This window comes from Podarcis pityusensis, assembly GCF_964106645.2.
Source record: "Podarcis pityusensis genome assembly, chromosome: 4".
In the NCBI taxonomy this organism is placed as follows: domain Eukaryota; kingdom Metazoa; phylum Chordata; class Lepidosauria; order Squamata; family Lacertidae; genus Podarcis; species Podarcis pityusensis.
This window is the reverse complement of record NC_138027.1, coordinates 80222406-80239158: the sequence shown is the minus strand read 5'-3', so window position 1 is coordinate 80239158 and position 16753 is coordinate 80222406. Positions and strand designations below refer to the sequence as shown.

At 40.9% G+C, this 16753-nt stretch overlaps 2 long non-coding RNA genes across 3 annotated transcripts in view; one reads left to right on the top strand and one right to left on the bottom strand.

Annotated features, from left to right (window-relative positions):
* The window catches only part of LOC308475872, a 336243-nt gene that overhangs the window by 242437 nt on the left and 77053 nt on the right, over positions 1-16753 (bottom strand). The gene's annotated exons all lie outside the window — the stretch shown is intronic.
* Positions 1761-8287, top strand: LOC308475905. Its single transcript, XR_013985515.1, has 2 exons — positions 1761-1862; positions 7941-8287. It is a non-coding gene; the product is annotated as an uncharacterized lncRNA (long non-coding RNA).

Here is a 16753-nt window from a genome sequence, read left to right as displayed (position 1 = left end):
GCCTGAGTGGATGCTTCGAAAGGCCCATGTCTTCCTCAGCCAGTGACCTAATGGCATCCGTGTGCATGGTCTCCATATTTATGAAGTTCTTATTAATAATTATATAATAATAATAATAATTTACTATTTATACCCCGCCCGCCTGGCTAACGATTATAGATCCTGACTACCCATGAGAGAGTATTGAATTGTTCACCTCAGAATTTGTGCCCAAAAGCAGAGTGACTGGCCATAACCCATAGTAAAACAGGAAACTAAATTTGCCATTTGCCGTTAGAGAAAACAGGGGCGATAGTTACAACTGTGGCAGCTAGTAGTTTAACCGCCATGTTACATTCCTTTCGATAAGCTTGGAATTCTTCTTTTAATGACTAAATCTTGTTTTGGCTGCATAATTCTTTCCCCAAAAAAATTCTCACCAGGTCGTCAAAATTCAAAGCCTTGCCTAGATACTCAAAACTTTTATGTAATACAGAAAAGAACAGGTAATGGGTTTGGATGCCACCTGTTGTTGTTGTTGGCATCCGGCAGCAATAAAGGAGTGCATAAACCATATCTCCATTATAAAGCTTTTCATTTGCTGAGATATGTTCATTTTCCAGTCCTTTAGAGAACCACTATGGAGAACTGGATCCTGAGGCACACTCTCTTTCACTATCAGCATTTTGAGACCGTTCCCCATGTGCCCTTAGAAGATACTATGGCACAAGTAATTAAAACTAATGCATTTTCTCATTCAAACTTTGCAGTGTAAATTGCTTTCCAACGTGGATTTTTTTTTTATGCCATCTATCAATTACGATGCTTTCTTTTATTATTTATAAAGAAAGTAAGCTGGCACTTCTCCCAGGTGCCTGTGACATTTATTATAAGAACAAAAATAAATCAGACAACAGTAAAAGATGCAACACTGATCCCTTGAGCTTAGCACATAAATTCCAGAGCTGCTGTGGGGGCTCCTTCTCTAGCTGTGTTGAAATAGAAAATGTTTCCCAATAGGAATAACAGGCCTCTTAAGCATGCTTCTGCGAAATTATGGATGACTATGTTGCGATCATTACAAAATAGTACTAACCAGGAAGGAAGAAAAGAAAGAAAGAAAGAAAGAAAGAAAGAAAGAAAGAAAGAAAGAAAGAGGTCAATCTCTAAAAATGTGAGACTATTCTGATCTTCCTACATTAATCCAACATAACAATCACCTAATGAGCCCAATCAGCTGAAACATGCAAGGACTTTTGCTTGTGCAATGGGGCTCTCCCCTCAATTTCTCCACCTGCAATCCCTATGCCCCTCAAAATTGGCTGTTTGGGATCAAGGGAACCCCCCCCCCCCCCAGAATAGGGTATGGGGGAGGAGAGGGGGAACTGTTCTGTCTGGCAAACTCAACGGCTTGCAGAGACAGAATGTTTGTCATAGAGCAACACTGAACTCCACCCATAAGCACTGTGGGAGCATACACGGGTGGCAGCTCCTGATGGCCGAGCCCTTTTGGACCCCCTGAATATTTTTAGGGTGGAGCTGCCCACCCCCCATGTCCAATAAGCGCAGAGGTAAAACACAGAGCCAAGCAGTGCCTGGCTCCTTCTTTTTCTCTTCCTGCTGTGGAGGGGAAGGAGGGTCGAAGGGGCCTCCTGCTGGGGGCAGTGCCAGGAGGTGGCAGAAGAGGCTAGCCACCAGCCATTTAAGCCGCACAGCCCCACCCCAGCTCCTCCCAACATCCTGATGTCAAGCGTGACATCACAAGCCAACATTCCCCCCCACACACAATCGTCCTCACAAGCTGATGCCTCTGAGAGCGGAACAGCCTTAGACTGGAATTATAAAAATCCATGTGGAATAGATGATGGACCAAACTAAAACAGGTAAACATCATTTTATCCTATGGATTGTTTGCACACACAGCCTTCCTTCGCTTCCTCTTGGGGTATATTTAAGAGAGCAACTAAAGAGAGCAGTTCAGCTTGAGAAAAAGCTCTCATCCCACCTTCAAAATGAAAGTGCTAAACTCAAGGAATTAAGAACTGCATCTTCTCCTGTTGTCGGCTTCATTTTTGCACCGTTTTCTTGTTACTGTTCTTATAATAAATCTAATATAATATAAGAAAAAACAAATCAGGGGGCTGGACTAGATGACCCTCAGTGTCCCTTCCGACTCTATGATAGCACCATGAAATAATAAGAACCATAACAGAACAGCAGAAATGCCATAGAGAACTATATAGTTAAAAAAAAAAAGTAGGAGAACATCTCATAACTAGAGCACCTTGATGTAAATGGCAACTCCTTCATAAGCTGGCATTGTCAGGAGCTACAGGTGGTATACAGGCCATTTGGCCATGTGTGGCAGAGAGAGAAAACATTTTCCTTTATATTTCAATTATTATCTGCCAAGCCCTCCAGCATATGCTCAGCTGGAATTTATCAGGCTTAGTAGAGGCTCTTGTTGTGCTGTGTCCCTAAGGTGATTCACCAGCCACATGAGTTCCTGAAGGGAGAGTGACCCAGTTTCACACGATGCTGTGTAATCCTTGCATTTTATAAAATGGCCTAAAAATGGACATTGTAACCCCAGCATCCACTAGGATACTGGTCCTGTGACTTTTATTATGGAAGGAAGTAGCCAAGTTGACTCTTGGACAAAAAAGTTTCACATAAACAAACTAAAGAAATATTATTTAATACGTCTGTCACTTTGCCTGTTTTTATAGCCCAGCCATCCTGCTAAGCACAGATGTAGCCAGTTGCCATGATGCACCTGCTTGAATGCAGGTTATACCAAATTCCTATAGAACAGGGATGGGAAGAGAGACGGGAAGAGCAGAAGGAGAAGGCAGGGAGGGGTGTTGTACTCTTCACTTTGCTCCTTCTGAAGCCACTTCTCCCCAAGTCACCCTCCCACTTCTCCCAGGGAGGGTGACTTCCATAACTCAGATGGCTATAAAGAATGGCTAGGGAGAAGACATTCAGTGGGAAAGCACTGGCTGAGAAAAGTTCAAGTAGCCCCTCCTGCTTGCCTCTTTGGCACACATACCAAATCCTCCAACATTTCTCCATATTTAAAAACAAAATAAACATTAAGAAAAACCTTCCCTATACAGGGCTGCCTTCAGATGTCTTCTAAAAGGTTGTAAAGTTACTTATCCATTTGCCTTGAGGGTTGAATCACCCTACCCATTTATCCGATGAAAATAGGGACGTCCTATGGGAAAGAGGGACATTCTGGGATCAAATCAGAAACCAGAATGGCTTCTGTAAATCAAGGACTGTCCCTAGAAAATAGGGAGATTCTGACATACACATACCTCTTATGTGCATTTGACAACAACTGGACAGGCCATAGCCCAGTGGCAAAGCATTCACTTTGCATCCAGAAGGGTCAAAGTTCTAGTCCCAGGTAGGGCTGGGAAAGACCCTGGCCTAAAACCTTGGGCAGCCTCCGTCTATCAGTGCTAGATAATGAAATCTAGAGGAAGCACTGGTCTAACTTGAACTGTAGTTTTTTAAGAGTTCTGGGAATTTTTGGTTTGTGAGGGAGACACTGTGAGGGAGACACTGCAGTTCCCCGGGTGAGATTTAAATGTACAGTGTGGATCTGCCCTCAGTATAAGGCAGTTTCAGATGTTCATAACAACCAGTTTTTATATCTATCTATCTATCTATCTATCTATCTATCATCTATCTATCTGGGACACGGGTGGTGCTGTGGTCTAAACCACAGAGCCTAGGGCTTGCCGATCAAAAGGTCGGCAGTTCGAATCCCCGCGACAGAGTGAGCTCCCGTTGCTCGGTCCCTGCTCTTGCCAACCTAGCAGTTCGCAAGCATGTCAAAGTGCAAGTAGATAAATAGGTACCGCTCTGGCGGGAAGGTAAATGGTGTTTCTGTGCGCTGCTCTGGTTCACCAGAAGCAGCTTAGTCATGCTGGCCACATGACCCGGAAGCTGTTTGCGGACAAATGCTGGCTCCCTCGGCCTATAGAGCGAGATGAGCACCGCAACCCCAGAGTTGTCCGCGACTGGACCTAATGGTCAGGGGTATCTTTACCTTTTTATCTATCTATCTATCTATCTATCTATCTATCTATCTATCCTCAGACACTGAAGTTTAATGGGTAGGAATACCACATCCTTCAAAGTATCTCTTAAAATAAATCTCCTTCTATCTATCTATATTTTCATGTCCTAAGCAATTACACTTGACAAATCAGTCATACATTTCAAGCAAGGCTCTGACCTGCATTCTAAGGTATTGATTTAACTTGAAGTATAACAATGTGGAATCAAGGAGACCCCATAGAAATTATGCCGATTATATGTGTGTGCGCGTGTTTATTTTTACTTATTTGCACGTGTCTCTTAAGATACTAATCACACACATGCACAGACACGAAATTTGCACTTTTCAAAGTAATTTGTTGCTGTTGTTATTACACTTCTATCCTGTCCTTTGACCCAAAGGGAACCCAGGGCAGCATCTTGTTGGTTGTATCCTTTACTATTCTAGGTCTTGTTAATCAGAATTTAACTCTACTTAGGGTTTGTTTTTACAAAAGAGAGATTTGCGGCATGACAGCTTTAAAACTTGGTTTTAGAACGGGGGGGGGGGGGATTAATACTTGTGAGTATACACAAAGAGGGAAATATTTAATTTAAAGAAGGGAGAGACAACATATTCGTCCTGTAGCAAGATCCTCTTAGGAATGGGGGAGAAGTGCAATTCAACCAGCATTTCCAGGTGTATCCACCTGCACTTTTCAAAACAGTACGCACACCAAAGCTCAGCCACCTTCAAAATTTGTTATTCCCTGAATTTTGTAGTCCAGTTCATCAGCCAAGTAACGTGTACAAAGATGCATATACTAGTATAAAGTGTACATAAAATGCACATATTTGTGAAAATAACACACAAAAGTGCCTTATATTAGGTAAAATTGCTTGCAGAAATTAGGAGAAATTTGCACTAAAATGCTGATACATTTTTGCAAGGGCTTAAAGAAATATATGGCGCACTAATGTGAAAATGGGAAGAAACTGAGACACACAAAATCAACAGATTTGTCCATCCCTAGAGCCCCCTAAGCTAAACCACCTGGGAGCTGGACTCTCCTGCCCATGATGCCACTCCTTGCCCCCACATATTCAGATCACATTTCTCCCATCAGAGAGTGGCAATGGCCAGGCAAAATGCAAGACCCCTGAGACATCCCTTGTGGGCTGGCATCCTTCTCAATAAAACCTCAGGTAGAAGGCACAGGGAACTAAAAGATTGTCTCAACCCTCTACATGCCCAACCAATCACTGCATCTGTAGGTGCCATACCATTTGGAGGTTCATTCTGCATGATGTTGGAATAGGTGTTTAGTGTGGTGGCATCCATCCTTTGGAATTTGCTCATGTTACTTATCTGACAAGCTTTGTTTTTTGGAGGGGTCTTCTAAATACATTCCACTTTCAACATGCTTTCAAAATGAAGATCATTATCCCAATTGGTATACATACAGTATTGGATCTGAATTGATTTTATGTATATATGTACTATTTTTGTTATATTGTTTAATTTATGTAATTGTTTTAAGTTTGTGTGTGTGTGTGTGTGTGTGTGTATGAGAGAGAGATGGCACCCGCCCTGTGGAACGCCCTCCCATCAGATAAACAACTACCTGAGATAAACAACTACCTGACGTTTAGAAGACATCTGAAGGCAGCCCTGTTCAGGGAAGTTTTTAATGTGTGACAATTTTGATGTATTTTTAATCTTTGTTGGAAGCCACCCAGAGTGGCTGGGGAAACCCAGCCAGATGGGCGGGGTACAAATAATAAATTGTTGTTGTTTTCATTGTTGTTGTTGTTGTTGTTATACCGTTCATAAAGGAATTCAGTAAATAATAAAACAAGAGAGGAGCCAAGGGCTCCCAATTGGCTAGCATTGCTGACTTTTTTCATGCTCACCCTGCCAAACTCACTTGTTTTTCCATTCATTTCACTGAAGTCCCACTTAGCTACCCCATGGCTATCCCACTTAGCAAGGAAAAATGGCTATGACCTGATCTAAAGGGTCCTTCAAATTACCATTTTCCCCCATCATGAAGTGAACCCGCAACACCACTGTGCAGGAGACAATCTGGGTCTTGAGAAGAGTCCTATATATATATATTCAGAAACTAGAGTGAGTTTGAGATATGGTGTTGTATTCTCTGTACATACAGTGGACCAAATTTCACAAGACTAGAAGTCACATGGCTTGAGAGCTGGTACGTATGACTGACACCATCTGCCCAGGGGACACTGCCTTCCTTGGACACTCACATTTTGTGATACCTAGACCTGCTTGTTTGGGGAGGCGCTATTCCCCTTGGCCAGTGCGTGTCCTGTGTGGCAGCAACAGCAGCCTCATGAGGAGAGGTCATTTTGCATCAATGTTCTGCCAGCAAGGACAGCCTCCTTTGCCAAAGGTTCTGAAAGCCAGAAGGTGCTGATACTATTTGGCTTACCAGGCCTAAAAGGTTTAAGGAAGTGTGTAGCAGAGATTTTATTAAGTTTTAGATGGTTTTATTATGTAATTTAAACACTCTGAGAACTTCTTCTTGAAAAGCGGATAAATAATGATTTAGAAAATCACCTTGTGGAGAATAAGGCCCTCTACTTAACCAAATGAATGCAGCGAAAATACCTCCAATATAGCAAAGTGGCACAAATTTCTCCATACTTCACTGATCCAATTATCAAATTAGCCTTCTTCCATAATAGTCCCTGTCATGGAATTTACTTTTTATGAACTGCAGAAACCCATACCTATTTTTTTGAATTTTGTACTGCATTCTTCACTTTGAAATGAGAAAATCACAGACAGATTTCAAAATTCAAACTGTGTGGTTGGGACCTATAGAAATCACGTTACCTATCCTGAAGGGTTTGCATTATGATTAGTTGGTTTGACAAATTCTAGGATATTAACTGCCCCCAAAAGAGATTGTAAGGCTCTATGACTGGGTCAGCGACCTTTCACCTTTAAAACTTAGGTTGCCATGGCAACTAAAATCAGCCTCATTAACTGGATAAACTAGTGACAAATATAAACGGTTGTTCTGCAGCTAATTAATCTTTTGAATTGTACACCCATGTATAGGATCCCATTCACGGGAGACTTTTTCTTAAAGCAAAAAAAGACGAAGCTTTATGTCAAAAAATATGCTGTTTTGTGTCAATTCTTACATTGGTTTTAAAAAAATAATAATTAAACACCAATTTGCATTACTCAGCATTGTAGCAAGGAATGGCGTTCCTCAAGGTGAATTCAGCATGATAATCATGCAGCCTCCCTTTTTACGCACTGTTTGTTTATTTTATTTCTCCCCCCCAAATGATAAATAATAATAATAAATTCGAGTCCTCCTTTTGTTTAGAGAAATTCATTTCCTTGATTGGAGGGCCAAAATGAAAGATTTATGGATGCCTGTTTCTCATTGGGAAGAAGGAAAGCGATCTGTTTGCAGGAGTTATATTTTCAGGCACTTTGCTGAGGCACCCCAACCCCCCTCGGTTCCTGACTGTAAAATAAGAAAACTATTACCCAGCTGGGGTAACAATAGGCTCCCACAGTGCTTTTCTGCTCAGACCGCAGCTGCCAGTGAAAGTGGAAACTACAACAGCAGGATAACATTCTTTTCTTACAGCCTGTTTCTATGGACAAGGAGCCCTCCCACTGACTCAGTGTATTTTCTATGCAAAACTGCAGAAGAAGTGACATTTTAAAAGTTTTGACCTTTGTTGTGTGTATGTGTGTGTGTTTTAATAAAAAAAGGGGGTTTCTCTCTTGCGCTTTCTTCCCCCCCCCTTGCACGAACCAATGTATACATTTTGCAACCTGACAGCATGTCTGTTAAGAGTAGCAATAGTCATTACTGTAATAATGAAATGTTTCAAAATTTGAAAATTTTGTGCAGATAACCTTTGTCTGGGAAACAGTCGCAATGTGGAAGGTGGCTCTACTTCTGTGATTGTTGCGGGGAAAACAGACGAAGGGGACAGACATCAAAAGAGCCTTGGAGAACAGCGCTGCTCCTAGTGTTTATGGCGTTCCTTTGTGATTCTTAATACAACTGTCTAAAGCAAAAACATAGATGATCACTGAATATTTTGGAATATATTCAGGGAGTGCGAGTTCCCAAAATCTGATGGCATGAGTTCTGGTGTTGCTGCTTTAAAAAGAAAGAAAGAAAAAGCCAAAGCTGTTGGTAACATTTGTTTGAAATTTGCAAATAAATGTTTGTGTTGTGCTGTTTTCTTCCAACTCTGGAACAAGTGGTAGTCCCTGGGGTGGGAGAAACTGGAAAGAAAAGAAATCAGGCCAGATTGGCAGTAGGATATGGCAGTTCTGCATCTTCCAGCATGTTATTGTCTTTTTTTCTGACCAACTGCCTAGAATATAGCTTATTAAAGATCCCATAGCCAGTGGAAATTTTTGCAGAAGCTCATCATGACAGCCCCATGATATCCCATAGTAATACCTCAGATAAGGGAGCAGTGGTGATCCATTATATATACCTCCTAAAGAACAGCAGTACATAGAATAATACCCAATTTATTAGGCTCAGCTGACAGTAATAGTATATTGAGCTAATAAAGGGTGGAACTCGCATGTTGGAGTTGGGCTGGGAGAATCTGGGGGCAACATCTCTGTTCAACCACATGGCATGGCTTCAATCTTATGCGTAAAGTGATGCTTACTTCCGCTAGCCTTCAGTCAACTTGTAAAAGACAATAAACAAAATATCTTCAACCACCCGAAATGCAACCTGTAGCTTTTTGTTAGAAATGCAATCCATTTAAATTGGAAGTCCATCAAAAGAAAGGCGTATCTAGGCTCTGCTGTATTATTATCCCCATTCTCCGACTTCCTCCATGCTAATCCATCACAAACAATAGCAAAACTTGAAACAGTACACAATATTGTACTGTTGGTGGGTTACATTTTGCAACCCACCCTGGACTTTTTGGTGAAGGGTGGGTAAGAAAATAACAGCAAAACCGTCATCACTGAAAGCCTCCTTGTCACATTCAATTGCGAGAGGAAGGCAAGTTGGTTACGTAATTGCTCCTGATCTGAAAAAAATCCTGGAGATGCGCTACCTCCCCCACCCCAGCCCCCAGTTCTTTCTACACTATACAACTGCCCATAGCTGTGGCATGAAGCAATTATAATGGCACAATCCCATAAGCCACGGCATCATCAAGTGCTATAGGGAATTTGCCCTTTACACAGCTGCCACATGCTGGGTCAACATTTTCGTGGAGTTATGCACCAGCAGCACTCATTTCCATGACCTCACAATCATATATGTGAAATTAGGATTTTATTTTTATTTTTTTGCCTCAGTGTGCGTCACCATTACACTTGCATACACTGAATCACATATGCTGCTTCAATCCCCTTTCACCTTGTTTGGAGAGATTTTATTTATCTATTTTGGAGCTCCTTGCAATCCCTTGTTGTTCTTACTACCCTGAACGATTTGGTGCTATCAGCAAACTTTGTCACCTCACTGCACACCCCTATCTCCAGGTTATGAACAAGGTAAAAAGTACACGACCCAATACTGATCCTTGAAAGACCCTATTTCTTTCATCCCTCCATTGTGAGAACTGTCCGTTTCTTCCTACTTTCCAGTTTACCAGTACTTTCTTCCTTTAACCAGTTACTGACCCATAAGAAGATCTGTCCTCTTATCTCATTACTGGTAAGCTTACCCAGAATTCTTTGGTGAGGGAAAGCTTTCTGAAAGTCTAAGTACACAGCGTGTACTGTATCACCCCGATCCACGTGCTTACTGACACTCTCAAACAAATCTGAAAGTTAGTTAGACAAGACCTACCCATGCTGAAGCCATGATGGTACTTCTCCAGCAGGACTTATATATGTTTGACAATTCTAATTTTAATAATGCTCTCCACCACTTTTCTCAGAGTAGATGTTAAACAACCAACCTCTAATTTCCCAGATCCTCCCTGGATTCCGTTTTTTTTTTAAGGGTTCTATTTATGGTTCTCATATATGGGGGCTGAACTTACAAACAAGTACTATATCTTTGTTAGAAGATCAGTAAATTAAATTCTTTTATACTCTTCACTGAATACCACCAGACTGAGTGACTTTTTACCGCAGTTCCTCAGACTACCTTCCTGAGAAAGTTATTTCATCTTCCGTGATGAAATATGTAAATAACTTGTTCAGTCTCGCTGCAATTACCGGTACCTTACTCCCTTGCCTCCTTTTTACCATCTCCCTAGCCAGTTTCCTGCTCCTAATGTATTTAAATATTTTTATTAGCTTTAATGTTTATAGTGACGTGTTCTGTAAATTCTTTTTCTGCATTCCTTATTGCCAGTTTGCATTTCTTTGGCCAAAGTCTGTGCTCCTTTTGGTTGTCGTCATTTGGAAAAGACTTCCATTTTTGAAGCCCTGCCTTTGAGAGCTTCCTTGATGCAGCTCATGAACTATGCTGGCATTCTCTTGGCCCTAATGGTACCTTTCCTGATCTGCAGTATACATCCTACCTGAGTTTCTACTGTCATTACTTCCAAGCATTCTGGAGTGACTGGGGGGAAAGTATATCCATTCTGAGTTCTCAATGTAACACAGCATCCAAGAGCTTGTCTGGCCATAATATACCACTGTCCAGGGTGGACACAGCTCCTCGGTCTACACAACTATTGAAAATATGTGTGTGTGTTAGTTTCATAAAATGTTTGAGCAATTAATTGAGTAGAGCAACCTTGTCCAACCTGGTGCCCTCCGGATTTGTGGGACTACAACTCCCATCATTCCTAACAATTGACCATGCTGCCTGGGGCTAATGGAAGTTGGCATTCAACAACATGTGGGGGGGCACCAGGTAGGGTAAGACTGAACCTAGGCATGGAATTTAGCAGAGCAAAGGTCTTCTGTAACAAATAGCGTAACAAATGATACATGCAGAGGATCAGCGACATTTGCACAGCCAATGTACTAAAAAGGGTATTAATTGTCTTAGATTACCCAGGTGAAAAAACACAGCACTCTGACTGATCCAAAAAGTGGGGTACTACATGATCAGGCTACATACGGACTCTAAGCGGCGAACGGGAAACAAGAGCACATCAACTTCTCAGTAAAAAGATGATAAAAGATTCCTAAGAAATAGAACACAAAAGAGGAAAACAAATAGAACAGAAAACCAAATCTATCACCTCTTAGAGAATAAAACTAATGAACTGTTATTCAATACTTATAGGGAGTAGGCAGAAGTCTAATTTTAACTTTGACCACCTACTCAGGTCTCATAGCAACAACCCCTTGGCTTTCTTTCACAATATTTTAAATGGACTTGCAAAATAGTGAACTTGCTTCTTTTACAGATGCACCTTTGCAAACATAGGTTTGATATTTTTGCTGGGTTGGGGGAGGCACATGCATACATTCTCATTAAGTTCACTGTGCTTGGATCATTATTTTTTCACAAGGGAAGTTCATTTCATAGGTTCATCATACCAGATAGCGACAACAATAAAAATCCTAGTTCACACATATCACATTTTCCGTGGAAGTTATATTTGACAGTGTGATTTTTCTTCAGCAGCACAACCACATATGCTGCTAGCAATTAATAAAGCTAAAGGAAGCAAATAAGTAAGTATCCGACGCACAACAGAGTCAAATGGAGGAATGAATGAAAACTGTACCCCAGGAGCGGTTCATTAAATCAGCTCATTTAGAAGTCAGAAGGAGGTGGCATGGAGGTGGCATAATGCTTAAGAAGTTCACCCATAAATATATAATTAAAATCAACAACAAGTTCCTGATATAGCTGAGCTAGTTATATAAGATCTTACAAAAGCTTCACATTGTTTTCTTTTCTTTTCTTTTCTTTTTTCATTACTTGTTGTTCTTTCTGCTTAAAGTTCGCTCAAGGTCAATAACAGATGAGTGAGTGCTCTTCTAGAAAGATGCAGGTACAAGTGAGACTTTCAACAAAATGCAGCAGTGCGGAGTAGGGCTGGCCAATATCTAGCTTTCAACATTGCGATATATCACCAGCTAAACATTGTGATATACTGATATATCATGATGTCTGAAACAAGGATGGAACTAAAACAGTAGGGCTTGGTGATATGTGACTTTGCAATATATCACCAGCTAAACACCTGATGACTTTCCCCCAGCAAATGCCCAGCTTCGGCATTATTATTATGATGCAAACGCTGTTTTAGGAACCCCTTGTTTGCATCTTGGGCTGCAATCTTATATTCGCATGCCTGAATTCAGTGGGACTTACTTTCAAGTAGACATGCATAGCATTGTGCTATTAATGATTGATCCTGCCCTCACTGCCTCCTATCACTTAAGCTGCAATCCTAAATATACTTAGACTGGAGTAAGTTCAACTGAACTCACTAGGGCTTATTTCTGAGCAGACGTGTGATAGGACTGGACTCTTCATGCATTTTCCTGCATATTCAGGAGCACCATACACAAAACTAATCGATTGGAAGACTTTTCCATGACAAAAGTCATGATGATTTATAACTTATAACAAATGTGTCCCACATTTTATCGTTGTCCATCTGCTTTAGAGGTTTCTTAGCTTTGTTTATGTAGTTTCTATCGAATCCAGGATTCAAGGATATAAAGCACAGCCTGCAATCATAAGTACACAGATTCTGCTACTGCAGCTAAAATGAGATTTTAACTCTGGCAAGTGAAGCACAGCTTCTAGACTATTTTAAGAGAGGAACCATACAAACATCAAAAGGTATAATGAGCCTTATGTTTTATTCATATTGGGTGATATTGGGCCTAATCCTGTGAGCCCTTGCTCATGTGAACAATGCTTAAGACTTCAAAAAGTCTGTTTTGTTGTCAAGAGGTTTCCTTCACAATGGAGCCCAGGGTTTGACAAGAATAAGCTGACTACATAGCGCAACATGGCCAATTAAGAAAAACTTGAGATTTTTCTTTCAAATTCCAAGCATATTTGGAGTCAGTTAATAAGGCCCAGAGCTGTGTGTAGCTGTGGGCTCAAACTATTGGACAAGAACTTACTTATAGTTCAGTCTGCAAACTGGAACATGGGGGGGTGGGATTTATTGGCTGAGCAAAACACACCCTTTGGTTTAGCCAGTTCATTGGGAGTGCAAGCTCAGGACAACATTCTCTAGCCCCAACATCTGTTTTCCAAGGATTCAAAAAAGATGTAAAAGGTAGTACTGTAATATCTCCCCGAACACTGAGGCATTTGGATGAAAACTTCTAAAATAAGACACATGTGGCATTTCCCTTTAATACTGAAATATCAGAATGTATATTGGTATTCACTAACAGAAAAGTCTACAGTCACATCCACACCATAGATCTGAAGCACTCTTATACCACTTTTGTCACTGAGAACCCTGAGAACCGTAGTGCTGACCTCACAGAAGTATAGTTCCCAGCACCATTAACAGGCTACAGTTCCCAGGACTCCCCAGAACCGTTCAAGCGGTATAAGAGGGTTTTTAATGCATGGGATTGTATTCAACTCACTTTTACACATAGTAGACCCATTGAGATGAATGAACATGACTAAGGTCCACTAATTTTAATAAATCTACTCTGAGTAAAAGTGAGTTGAATACCACCTATGGTGTGGATGATAGATGAATTTCAAGCATGAACTCCATCCATTTCTACTGTACATTTCAAGCAAGAATGCCAGCTTAACATTCTCAAAGGAAAAATGTAAACTACAGTTTGTAAATCACGACAAACCATAGTTAATTACTGCTCTCACTTTACACACGCAAACCAGCAAACAAGATTAGACTTATGTGTGAACTGGGGACTGCAGTTTGTTTTGTTCAAACGGGCCACAGGTGATAAGCCAAGAAAAGTACCTTGGTTTAACATTGTGTTTTTCAGTGAAGTATAACAGCTGTCTATGTGATGTCACCCTTGAATGCTGATATATCAAAATGTATTCTGGAATATGCATTCCAAGTCCTTAACCCAAGGTTCCATGCCACTACCAAGAAGGGCAAGAAAACACAACAAAATAAGTAACATGGCTTAAAGATTGAGATATCTCAATAACCATATTCAGACCCTTTTCAAGAGTTAAGAATATGGAATGGGGTAGAGACATGCAAGCATGCCTCCCCACAATGTCCCTGCACATGTGGGCTCCTAATTTTGTGGGGTTCTAATTGCACGGAGCCTCCCTCTCCCCCAAGTTAGCTGGAGGTGGTTAAAGGCCCTTTCAGACCTTTGGGCTTCAAGTATGAAGGTTTGAGGGGAGGAGTACGCCCAATAAACAGAGAAGTTGGAATGAGGTTGTGCATGTGTGTCCATCCCTTTACACATTTAATCTTCTCATGATCAGGCTAAATGTCTGAACAGGGCTGATGAGTCCTGGTATGTACTTCTTCATCAGTACAACACCTTGATCTCTGCAACCATTCTCAAAGGGGAGATGAAAAATGCAAAAGATATTTGGCTAGGTCCAGCAGTGCCCACCTGAAAGTAGAAGACCTTCTTCATGAGCAGAAGGATGTTTTCCAATTTGGTGTGAGATTTTTGCCTGAGAAAAGAACAAGTTACGACCTACCACCTTTCCAAATAGAAGCCAAAAGCAGCCCACCAGCCATGTTTGACAACCTGCCAGGAACTCCTGGTTTTGCTGCCTGTCTGGACTGCAGAATTGGGGGGCAGGGGTCCCAAGCACAGAAGAGGGGGGAAATACACCACTAGTGGACTTCACTCAGTTGGGTAACTAGCTGTATACAGTCATGCCTTACTGCATCTAAAATTTCAGCTTTTTCAGGATATTGTGCTTATGGTGTAGCATGTATTCATGTTGTACTCCAGTAAGAGTTTCCTCAATATGTTGCATTAATTCTGCCGAAATGCCTTACTGTTTGTGGAGGGCCGTGCAGTGTTGCTTGTATCTAGCATCTGAAACCAGCAGAATTTGGATAATGGTTCCACAATAAATCTAAAGCGTGATTGTCTTTACAGCCAATGTTGTTTGATGTATTCAACAGTTATCTTTTGAGCTGCTTTTTCTTATAAAACCTGGTGTGTGCATTGTCCATATTTCAACCACAGTAATATGCTATAAAAATAATTTGAGTAGAATCACAGTATTCCATTCTAAGTAGTTCGCATGCAACCCCAGCCACAAATGTAGAGACGTTTTAGCTGCTTACACAAAACATCAGTTTTATTATAGCTATCAATCTGAGCAAATAACCTACTTTGTTAATATTGCAAGCAGTTTCCCCTGCTCCCTTTATTATTCACATGGTTGCACCGTAAGTATGGGTCGAAGAAGATCCTTGCATACCCCACATTCTCTTGCAAATGCAGCCTTCCCCACAAAAACCCTGAATGAAAGCACCAATCACTCATTTATCCCTTGCAGCTGTAAATCTAGCTCTGGTTTAAGATTCAGAAATCAATTTTTGTGCACATGCCCCCCAAAATCATTCTTGTTTCTGCATTCCGGTGGTTAGTACCACATGCTTCCTAGCTTGTTTGTTTTTAATTGGAAATCATCTCACTTCAAGAAGAGCCGCAACAAACTCTTCTTTTCATGTGGGTAATACGACTGTGCGCAAGAATCTATTTGCATATTATTTTGCCTTTCACAAAATGGTACAGCCACAGGACTTCATTATGATGTGTGTATAGGCTGATTTTGACTTATTTATCCAGGGCTATTATGTGCTGTAATGAAGCATCTTCTTTTTTACTCCTACCACACACCCCTCTCCTGGTAATAGGATTAGAAGATGGTTGCTTCCTCTGTAAAGGACTTGAAGATAGTACACCCTATTATAGTTCCTATAGTGAAAAATGTAAACACAACAAAGGGGGAAGAGATGGCTTTAAAAGAATCCGGTTTTAAAGATTGCTCACAAATCGCAAATATGGGATGATAACATTCAGAATGCTCTGTTGTTTTCCCTCAATCCTATATAGCAATGTGGCTAAATTCAGGGGTTTTTTAGAAGGACTTTTTCTTTAATAATAAAAAAGGGCATAAAATTAACAAAACAAAAAGAAACAGGAAACTCTATCAAGCTTCAGGCCAACTGAACTTTTAAGGGCAGTGAGTTGATTTTTTTTGTTTCGTTTCGTTTTTTGGTCCTGTCTCTGCCATTCCTTTACCCATTAAAGATTCTATTCCAGGAATCGCACTGAATGACACAGTTTCTCCTTTCTGTGAAAGAAATTCCTCTCCTCTCTTTTGTCTCTCACCTCCCACTTGTCTTACCCTCCCTTCTAGGCCCTCATCTTTACTACTTTATGCCCAATCGCTCCTATTCAGCAGCACAGTCTCTTTTCTCTCCTACAACGGCAGGTTGCCCCCCTCCCCCTTGGGCTGTGTGCAGATTAAGCGCAAAACAGAAACCCCCAGTATCTGAAACCTCCAAGCACATATTGAACTACAGAGTAACAAACTACAGAACAGCTCTTCCTCTTCTCTAAGGACCAGCCACAATGCAAAATATTTCCTACATTCACATATATTGTTCTGGTGCATTTATTATTATTATTATTATCATCATTATTATTATTAGCTTTGCATAAATTATTTACTATAGGGTTCTTCCCCAAGGAGAAAGCTTTGTTAAGCTCATGTGATGCTTTTCAATACATTGCCAGCTTTCCAAAGCCTCATAGTTTTGTTGTTAGCTGTGTTTCTCGTTTATTAGCCATTACAGCAGAGATAGTCCAGTA